At 40.1% G+C, this 11280-nt stretch overlaps 2 long non-coding RNA genes across 2 annotated transcripts; both read left to right on the top strand.

Annotated features, from left to right (window-relative positions):
- The first annotated feature begins 1617 nt into the window (after nucleotides 1-1617).
- On the top strand, nucleotides 1618-3014 carry LOC148341942 (uncharacterized). The gene is made up of 2 exons (XR_015839737.1): nucleotides 1618-1932; nucleotides 2267-3014. It is a non-coding gene; the product is annotated as an uncharacterized LOC148341942 (long non-coding RNA).
- A 4767-nt stretch (nucleotides 3015-7781) lies between these two features.
- Nucleotides 7782-11072, top strand: LOC148341941 (uncharacterized). Its single transcript, XR_015842021.1, has 2 exons — nucleotides 7782-9990; nucleotides 10325-11072. It is a non-coding gene; the product is annotated as an uncharacterized LOC148341941 (long non-coding RNA).
- Nucleotides 11073-11280: the final 208 nt, after the last annotated feature.

Here is an 11280-nt window from a genome sequence, read left to right as displayed (position 1 = left end):
CATCAAAAAGGAGGAGGAGGAGGAGATCAACAAGTCACCAGTGAACGTTGTCCCTATAAAGACTGAAGATGAAAACAAGGGTGAGGGTGAGGACAACAGAGGGGCGGAGCCTACAAGCAGCCGCTCAAGTCATCACGTGACAACAGAAGGTGATGAAGGCCACTGGGGGCCATCACAAGCACATAATGAGGAGACATTATCAGATGCTCATGACGATGATGATACTAATGATGATGATGATGATGATGATGATGATGATGGGCAAGCCAAAGGTGAAAGGGCATGTCACACTGACACTTGGGTATGTTCTCAGTGTGGGAAATCATTAGCTTCAAAGTTGTCTTTAAAACGGCACACAAGAACACACAGTGGAGAAAAACCTTTTTTATGCTCAGTTTGTGGAAAATGCTTCTCTGAAAAGTGGCATTTAACAAGCCACACAAGAACACACAGTGGAAAAAAAAACTTTTTCCTGCTCAGTTTGCGGTAAATGCTTCACTCAAAAGGCTCATTTGGTAATGCACACAAGAACACACAGTGGGGAAAAACCCTTTTCATGTTCAGTTTGCGGCAAATGCTTCTCTCGAAAGTCTAATTTAGTAAGGCACACAAGAACGCACAGTGGAGAAAAACCTTTTTCTTGCTCAGTTTGTGGCAAAAGCTTCTCTCGAAAGTTTGATTTAACAATACACACAAGAACGCACAGTGGAGAAAAAACGTTTTCTTGCTCAGTTTGTGGAAAATGCTTCTCTCAAAAGGCACATTTAGCAGAACACGCAAGAACCCATAGTGGAGAAAAATCTTTTTCCTGCTCAGTTTGTAGGAAAAGTTTCACTCAAAAATCAACTTTAACAAGGCACGCAAGAACGCACGGTGGCGAAAAACCCTTTTCCTGCTCAGTTTGTAGAAAGAGTTTCTATCGTAAGTCGCATTTAACAAGCCACACACACTGGAGACAAGCCATTCAGTTGCAGCGTTTGCGCTACAAAATTATTTTCTAAAAATGGTGCTGAGAGTCACAATTGTGCTGGTGAGAATTGCAGCGATCCTTTAAGCTTAAAAAAAGACAACAAAAAACTGAAGGAACTGACTCTTTGTGGTAAGATGTAGATGTGATTTTGAATAAAATATGGTAAATTGAATTTTGCAAAGCTTTTTTATTGACATTAAGCCAATGTGATCAGTGCCAGAATAACCATTGTGTCCGAGTGATGAGTTTTTTTGTTTTTATGTCAAGCATTATCAATGAAATTAATTACCTTTGCCTGGAACAACATTCGTTAACATTATGCTTTTCAGTTGTCTTTTTAATCGTACTTAATGGAAAAGGTGTGAGAAGAAACGGTGCTTATGAAATCGCTGCCTTCCACAATCATCAATAAAATCACTTGTTCCACTTGCTCAACTGGCCTTCATTACGCTGTGAAAAGGTGAAAAACTGAACTCGAAATTGAACTCGAAAAAGAACAAGAAAGAGAAACGCAATTCGGCTCAGTTTTTCTCAAAGGTTTTGGAATGTCAGTGTAACCCTGGTTAACATAGCCTCATAAAATAAGAGCCCGTTATTAAAACAGTCATTAACAAAATATTCATTGTGGATGCGGAAAAAATGATCAACATGACTTAGAAATATATTAAAAGGTTAAAAACTGGTAAATTCATTGTTTAATTAGTGTTTTTGTAATTCTTCAAAATGATTCAGCGCTTTTATTTTGAAAGGCACGTAGCGACATAATGCCGTTAGTCACGTGACTAGAAATGCGCACTTTATTTTATTCTTCTCATACCTGATAAAGAAGCTGAAGGAGAACTACGGTTAAACGAAAGAGAGACCGAGCTATTCAATGTTATTTTTGTATGTTGAAGGAGTCGTTTTTGAGTTTTCCAACCTGTCCTTCAATTGGTGATGCACTAATTACTGAACGGGTCTTGGTGAGTTTCAGACTTTTATTGTATTTTATTTCATGCAATGAACATTTTACAGTTGTATTGGTCAAATGAAAAAAAAGAAAAGAAACCTTTCAATGTAAATGTATATTGTTTTATTTTAAGTAATGGCTGTAAAAGGTGAATTGATGCTTAATTGAATGCTAGTTGTAGTTTCCCTGCAATGTTTTCCATTCTTCACCGGCCACCTCCATTATTTAAACTGCGTCATTGTGTGAGCATCGATTTCATTCGACGAAAAAACGAGTTTAATTTGCATTTGATGCCACCTGATGTAATATTTAGGTTTTGTATAAGTATTATTTTGTTGTTATGATAGGCCATTAAAGTTTGGTTCAGAAACTTCTGAGCTAAATGACGGAGCTGAACTCTTGAACGAGACACAAGATGGCGAGCCACCCACGAGCCCTTGAGCTGTTTCTCACGCAGGAGCGGAGAGCAGTTACTGGACGTTGTGTTGATTCATCAACCTGGTAGGATTAATCCGTTTTCTACTCTGCTACACTGCAGTGGATTCCCGGAACACAGGATTGACTATTCAGGACAACTAGAGGAACACAAATATTCAAACAAGACACTTGGACATTGGGATCGATTCAGTCTTTTGCTGAATTGTTTTTGAGTTTTGTACATTGTGTCACATTTATTTTTGTAAACCATGCATGATAATGCTGTAACGGTATTATTGAAATGTTGACTGTGTGAACCACATCCAGTGAAATGGTTGAAAATTGAAGTTAGACTTAACTGATCAAACAAAATACTTACTTCTTACTGAACTTTATTCAACAAAGTGAGGTAAGGTAATTGAGTATAGATTAGGTAAGATTTGAACATAAAATTAGACTTTATTAAACAACAACCCGGGTTGAAATTATATTTTCCAAACTAAATAATAGTTGAACAGAAAAGGATATTGATAAAGAAAAATTCACTTGAAAGAAAGGGGGAAAACATTTTTCCTTTGGGTCAACTGTGTGTAAATTGTATGTCAATTGTGTGTAATTGTATGTCATTTCTATGTCTACAACTGTTATTTACTAAATTACGCCGGCAGTTCAAACTTATTCTACTGTCTGTGGTCCTTTATTTGGTTGTTAATATTATCTATATCTATATCTTAATAGTCGAACCTAGTACTGGTCTATAATTAACTGTAATCACTCTAGAGGTGTTACAGAAGTGGCGAGCCAGCCAGGAGCAATAAATAAACCAGATAATTGTCCTTGACCCAGACATTAAAATAGGCGAAACAGGAAAAAGAAAAAATGGACATTGTCGATAAAGAAAATATTGAAGCTCATAACTCCGTTATAATTAGTGGGATAACTGATACAGACGTTGATGAGGAGCTAACTGCGTTTCTGAACAGGTACGGGAAAATTGTTAGAACTCTAAGAATAGATGAACCCCAGTCTCCCTACCACAAAAATGCTATTGTGGAATATGAGAGTGGTGCTGCTTTGACAGCGCTTGAACCCCTATTGCCCTACACACTTGAGTGTTCGAACGAAGTCACCTACCAAATCAGAGCTCTGTCACCTGAGTATGTATCAGCTGTTACCAACAGCGCCACCCACAGTTTTTTCGGTGAACTGCAGAAAATTGCCAAGATAAGCGGAAAATCTTTCGAAGCTGTTTTGCATGAGCACCTTTCCAAGTGTGCTCAGTCAGTTGCAAGCAACCCAGGAACACCTGAAAGGTTGAGTTCAATCTCAGAAAGACAAAATGAACCAACAACCACCGTGGATAGACCAACACAAGTTAATGAGCAACCACAAGGTGAAACAGTAGAACCGACTAAACCTGACATGAACATCAATCTTCTTGAACCAGCCACTCATCCACAAAGTGATCTTCCATCTGATATACCAGCAAGCTTTTTAACTCATCCAGAAGTGCAAAAAGTGGTTGTGGAGCACATAGTCCGAAGTGAAGCTCCTGTCTCACAGATGACTGCCTCTTTTCGCCTCAGACAGTTTTCAGGTAAAATACCTTGTCCTAGTTCTGAGGTTGATTTTGATACATGGCGCCACAGTGTTGAGCTCATCCTTCAAGATCCTTGTCTATCTGATTTGCATCGTTCACGCAAAATCTTAGACAGTCTTGTTCCCCCTGCTGCAAATGTGGTGAAACCTCTTGGGCCTAATGCCTTACCATCAGCTTATCTTGAACTGCTGAACTCAGCTTTTGGTACTGTAGAAGATGGCGATGAGCTTTTTGCCAAATTCCTTAACACACTTCAGGACCCAGGTGAAAAGCCTTCACATTATCTCCATCGGTTACAAACAGCTCTCTCCAAAGCTTTGAACAGAGGTGGCATAGTTGCCAGTGAAGCTGACCGTCACCTTCTGCGTCAATTCTGCCGCGGATGTTGGGATAATGCCCTATTAGCAGATCTTCAGCTTGAAAAAATGAAAGATAAACCACCTACATTCACTAATCTACTACTACAGTTGAGAGTAGGAGAAGATAAACATAATGCAAAGAAAAATCGGATGAAGGACCATTTTGCTGCTTCCAGACCAAAAGTAGTATCACAGGTTATTGCAGCCAATGCTAATATTCCCGATTCAACAATGCAAAATGACCTCACTGAAATGCAAACACAAATAACTGCGATGCAAAGTCAACTGACAAGATTAAACCCGAAGAAAAAGCACCCAGAGAAAGTCCCCGAACCCGACATGGTCACGGAATTAAGAGCACAAATCACTGAACTCCAGAGCCAATTAACTAGGCTGGAGCCCCAAAGCCAGAAGAAAAACCATAACCCATCGACAGATAAAACCAAGACCAAAGCAGAATCTGTAGTACCTCAACGAATTCCCACTGCAAATAAAAGGCCGAAGCCTTGGTACTGTTTCCAGTGCGGCGAAGATGGTCACATCATTTCCTCATGTACCAACGATCCAAATCCATCCTTAGTTGCCTATAAAAGAAAACAACTAAGAGAGAAACAATCATTCTGGGATAAACAAAACAGTCAGACCCAGTCTTTAAACTAAAAGTAGCACTCATGGCGGGACAATTGAGTGCTGAAACTGAGACTAGTCCCACTGAACATTCATGTAAACCCAAAAAACCATTCCCGCGTAAACGATCTACCGCTGTGGAAATACCCAAAGGTCTGATTGGAGCTAAATACACTGCTCAAGTACAAATCAACGAACAAACATGCAATTGTCTTCTGGATACCGGATCACAAGTGACTACAGTGTCCCTGTCTTTCTACAAAAGCTATCTCTCACACCTAAAAATCCATCCAATTCAGGACCTGTTGGAAGTTGAAGCCGCAAATGGTGAAAATGTTCCATATTCAGGTTACATTGGTGTTGATATTACCTTTCCAAAGGACTGTTTTGGGACTGAAATCATCGTGCCCACTCTTGCATTAATTGTTCCAGACACGCGCTCTAATGTCCAGTCTTCTCTCCTGATTGGCACTAACACGCTTGACCCTCTCTTTGAAAGTCTTCTTTTGACTGACACAGATTTCAGTGTCCTTCCACACGGCTACCGAGTGGTACTAAACGTGTTGCAACAGAGGCACAAAAGGAAAAAGGAAGGCAACCTTGGTCTTGTCACACTGTCGGGAAAAGAGCCTGAAATCCTTCCTGCTGGGAAAAGTCAAGTTTTTGAGGGGACAGTTCATGTCGACACTAAAATGCCAGGAAAATGGGTCGTGGTCGAGTCCCCTTCCTCATCCTCCTTGCCTGGTGGTGTTGTTGTCACTAATTGTTGACTTACCCTTCCTGAAAACCCCTCACAAAAGCTTGCAATTGTCCTAAGAAATGAAAGTGAACATGACATATTTATTCCTGCTAACAGTGTCATAGCGGAAATGCATGCTGTGCAAGAGGTACTGCAGCCCAACAAGAAATCCATCTTGAAGCCTGAAAAGCTACATCTAAATTTTTCTGATTCCCCAGTTCCTGCCGAATGGAAGGAGCGAATCATGCAGAAATTGGGTTCTATGCCTGAAGTATTTGCCCTACATGATACAGATTTTGGTTGCACTAACAAAGTCAAGCACCAAATCAAACTCAGTGATGAAACTCCCTTCAAACACAGACCTCGTCCAATACGACCACAAGACATTGATGCTGTACGCCAGCATTTGCAAGAACTGAGTGAAGCAGGGATAATCCGTGCATCTGAATCGCCGTTTTCCTCGCCAATAGTTGTGGTCAGGAAGAAAAACGGAGATGTAAGACTTTGTGTGGATTACCGGAAGCTGAATTTCAACACCATCAAGGATGCCTATGCACTTCCTAATTTGGAAGAGACCTTTTCGGCACTCACAGGATCAAAGTGGTTCTCTGTCCTTGATCTCAAAAGTGGATATTACCAAATTGAGGTAGACGAGACAGATAAATACAAGACAGCCTTCACGTGTCCGTTGGGATTCTTTGAATTCAACCGCATGCCGCAAGGTATTACAAACGCGCCCAGCACATTCCAAAGATTGATGGAGAAATGTATGGGTGACATCAACCTAAAAGAAGTCCTCGTGTTTCTGGACGACATTATAGTGTTTTCGGAAACACTCGAAGAACATGAAACAAGACTTCTCCATGTGCTTAATCGTCTGAAAGAATATGGTCTAAAGCTATCACTTGAAAAATGTATGTTTTTTCAGACATCCGTGAAGTATTTGGGTCACATTGTTTCCCAGCACGGTGTTGAAACAGATCCAGAGAAAGTTGCAGTCTTAAAAACATGGCCAAGTCCCAAAGATTTAAGAGAGCTACGTTCCTTCTTAGGGTTCGCAGGCTACTACAGACGATTTATTAAAGATTTCTCAAAAATCGTCAAACCCCTTACCAATCTCACTGCTGGATATCCACCGCTGAAGAAGAAGAATGGCTCCAAGTCAAACCATGTCCAGTACTTCCACCCAAACTCTCCCTTTGGGGAAAGGTGGACAGAAAGTTGCCAACAAGCATTCGAAACAATAATAAACAAACTGACTTCTGCCCCAGTTTTGGGTTTCGCTAACCATAGCTTGCCATATGTATTGCATACGGATGCAAGTACAACTGGGCTGGGGGCAGCCCTGTACCAAGAACAGGATGGAGTGATGCGTGTAATTGCATACGCGAGTCGAGGACTATCAAGAAGTGAAAGCCATTATCCTGCTCACAAACTTGAGTTTCTTGCCCTCAAGTGGGCTGTAACCGAAAAGTTTTGTGATTACTTATATGGAAGTCCTTTCACAGTAATAACTGACAGTAACCCGTTAACTTACATTTTGACAACCGCTAAGCTGGATGCAACGAGCTATCGCTGGTTGTCTGCCCTCTCTTCTTTCGAGTTCCAGCTACGGTACAGAGCAGGAAATCAAAACGCGGATGCAGATGGCTTATCGCGCCGTCCACACCCAGAGCCAATAAATGACAGTGTCTCCTTGAAAGAACAAGAGAGAATCCGCCAGTTTGTTCAACATCACTTACCTGGTACAGATCCTTTCACTCACTTTCCTCCTCCTGTAGTAAAAGCACTTTGTGACAAACATCTTGTCCTCCAATCTCTTGATTCAGATGACAACGCTTTTACTTACCCACTTGTAACATCATTGTCCATGTCCGCTGATGCTATTCCTGATAGTTTTGACCAGTGTGACGTTCTTCCTGTCATTTCAAGCATGTCGGAAGAGGAGTTAAGACAAAGTCAAAGAAATGACCCTGCTATAAATGAAATTATACACCATCTTGAAACAGGTGAAACATCTGCTCCGACTGTGCGGAAGGAAATCCCACAACTTCCCATATTTCTACGTGAAGTCAAAAAACTTGGGCTGCGAAATGGTGTTTTGTACCGAAAGAGAGACGTAGGTGAAATCCAATATCAACTCATTCTTCCTGAAAGCCTGAGACCCATGGCGTTAAAAAGTCTTCATGATGACATGGGCCATCTTGGGTTTGATCGTACTCTTGACCTAGCCAGAACCAGATTCTTCTGGCCAAAAATGGCATCAGACATTGAAGAAAAGATAAAAACTTGTCCCAGGTGCATCTGCCGAAAAACACTGCCAGAGAAAGCCGCACCTTTGGTGAACATACAAGTTACCAGACCCCTCGAGTTAGTATGTATTGACTTTTTGTCAATTGAACCAGACAGCAGTGCTACGAAAGATGTCCTTGTAATCACAGACTATTTCACAAAGTACGCAGTTGCAACCCCTACTTCAAACCAAAAGGCTCGAACTGTAGCGAAAGCCCTATGGGAGAACTTCATCATCCATTATGGTTTCCCGGAGAAGCTTCACAGTGATCAAGGGGCAGACTTCGAATCAAAAACTATCAAAGAACTGTGTGACTTTGCTGGAATACGGAAAGTGAGAACCTCACCCTACCATCCCAGAGGAAACCCTGTTGAAAGATTCAATAGGACATTACTAAACATGTTAGGTACACTTAAAGATGAAGACAAGAGGCATTGGCATGACTTTGTGAAACCACTTGTACACGCATATAACTGTACCAGACATGACAGTACAGGTTTTACGCCTTACGAGTTAATGTTTGGTAGGCAGCCTCGACTACCAATAGACCTTGCCTTCAATCTTCCTCTGAACCAACGTCAACAACAATCTCATTCCCAGTATGTTAAAACCCTCAAATCTCATCTCCAAGAGAGTTACCAAGTGGCTATCAAAAATGCTGCTAAAACTGCTGAACATAATAAAAGCAGATATGACAAGCATGTAACTGAATCTGTCCTAACTGTTGGAGATCGTGTACTTGTGAAGAATGTCCGAATTAGGGGAAAGCACAAGTTGGCTGATAAGTGGGAGTCTGTTGTCCATGTGGTTGTGAGTCAAAAGGATAACTTGCCTGTGTATACAGTAAGACCAGAGTATCACGATGGTCCTACGAGAACTCTTCACAGAGACCTTTTGTTACCATGTGGATTTTTGCCAACTGCCCCATTGAATTCTACTGAGGTCAAAGACAAGCCTCGTCGGCCGAACACACGACAACATCAAAGGCCTGATCCTGAAGAAGCTGAACCTGAGTACAACTCTGAGGAAGAGGATAACTACCCCTCGTGTTACCCATCAGGTCCTCCACAGGAGATCTCTAGGTCACTTGAGGAATACAAGATAGTTCTTCCCAGAATTCATTCAAATCTTCCTGATGGACCACATAAATCGAATAATGCTAAAGATTCCGAGCTTTTGACATCGGCCGATAATGCTCCAAAAGATTTATCGGAAACTGACAAATTGCGTGAAGTGGAAAAATTTGCGGAACTGGATAATGTCCTGACATCTAAAAAGGAAGGAGAACGGAATTCTCATCTCAATGATATGGACACATTCCCAGATTCATATGAGACAAATAATGAGGAAACAAGTCAAACTCAAGGAAATGAAAAGGAATCAGAACCTGTTGACAATGAAGAAATTGTCCCAGAAACAGAACAAGTAGTCAGAAGGTCTTCTCGAGAAAAAACAAAACCCAAACTGTTGACCTACCCCCAATTAGGGAACCCTATTGTCAGCATAGTTCAATCTTTGTTCCAAAGTTTAAGTGAAGCTGTAACAAATTCAATTGAGACTCATGAGATTAAAGTAGTTTAACTATGCATTATGCAAAGGGACTTGCATAGATTTAAGTGGGGAGTGTGTAACCCTGGTTAACATAGCCTCATAAAATAAGAGCCTGTTATTAAAACAGTCATTAACAAAATATTCATTGTGGATGCGGAAAAAATGATCAACATGACTTAGAAATATATTAAAAGGTTAAAAACTGGTAAATTCATTGTTTAATTAGTGTTTTTGTAATTCTTCAAAATGATTCAGCGCTTTTATTTTGAAAGGCACGTAGCGACATAATGCCGTTAGTCACGTGACTAGAAATGCGCACTTTATTTTATTCTTCTCATACCTGATAAAGAAGCTGAAGGAGAACTACGGTTAAACGAAAGAGAGACCGAGCTATTCAATGTTATTTTTGTATGTTGAAGGAGTCGTTTTTGAGTTTTCCAACCTGTCCTTCAATTGGTGATGCACTAATTACTGAACGGGTCTTGGTGAGTTTCAGACTTTTATTGTATTTTATTTCATGCAATGAACATTTTACAGTTGTATTGGTCAAATGAAAAAAAAGAAAAGAAACCTTTCAATGTAAATGTATATTGTTTTATTTTAAGTAATGGCTGTAAAAGGTGAATTGATGCTTAATTGAATGCTAGTTGTAGTTTCCCTGCAATGTTTTCCATTCTTCACCGGCCACCTCCATTATTTAAACTGCGTCATTGTGTGAGCATCGATTTCATTCGACGAAAAAACGAGTTTAATTTGCATTTGATGCCACCTGATGTAATATTTAGGTTTTGTATAAGTATTATTTTGTTGTTATGATAGGCCATTAAAGTTTGGTTCAGAAACTTCTGAGCTAAATGACGGAGCTGAACTCTTGAACGAGACACAAGATGGCGAGCCACCCACGAGCCCTTGAGCTGTTTCTCACGCAGGAGCGGAGAGCAGTTACTGGACGTTGTGTTGATTCATCAACCTGGTAGGATTAATCCGTTTTCTACTCTGCTACACTGCAGTGGATTCCCGGAACACAGGATTGACTATTCAGGACAACTAGAGGAACACAAATATTCAAACAAGACACTTGGACATTGGGATCGATTCAGTCTTTTGCTGAATTGTTTTTGAGTTTTGTACATTGTGTCACATTTATTTTTGTAAACCATGCATGATAATGCTGTAACGGTATTATTGAAATGTTGACTGTGTGAACCACATCCAGTGAAATGGTTGAAAATTGAAGTTAGACTTAACTGATCAAACAAAATACTTACTTCTTACTGAACTTTATTCAACAAAGTGAGGTAAGGTAATTGAGTATAGATTAGGTAAGATTTGAACATAAAATTAGACTTTATTAAACAACAACCCGGGTTGAAATTATATTTTCCAAACTAAATAATAGTTGAACAGAAAAGGATATTGATAAAGAAAAATTCACTTGAAAGAAAGGGGGAAAACATTTTTCCTTTGGGTCAACTGTGTGTAAATTGTATGTCAATTGTGTGTAATTGTATGTCATTTCTATGTCTACAACTGTTATTTACTAAATTACGCCGGCAGTTCAAACTTATTGTATTGTCTGTGGTCCTTTATTTAGTTGTTAATATTATCTATATCTATATCTTAATAGTCGAACCTAGTACTGGTCTATAATTAACTGTAATCACTCTAGAGGTGTTACATCAGGAGTTGGCAACTTGATAGCGACTGGAGTCAGTGCTGGTTTTCTCGCTGTGTTTGGCTGGCTCGTATATGTATGGTTCATTGAACATAACTCA

The sequence above is a fragment of the Idiotropiscis lumnitzeri genome, chromosome 2, assembly GCF_059441095.1.
Source record: "Idiotropiscis lumnitzeri isolate Australia: NSW breed Sydney's pygmy pipehorse chromosome 2, RoL_Ilum_1.0, whole genome shotgun sequence".
NCBI classification, from domain to species: domain Eukaryota; kingdom Metazoa; phylum Chordata; class Actinopteri; order Syngnathiformes; family Syngnathidae; genus Idiotropiscis; species Idiotropiscis lumnitzeri.
Note: the sequence above shows the minus strand (reverse complement) of the source record. Positions and strands in the feature narration are given on the sequence as shown.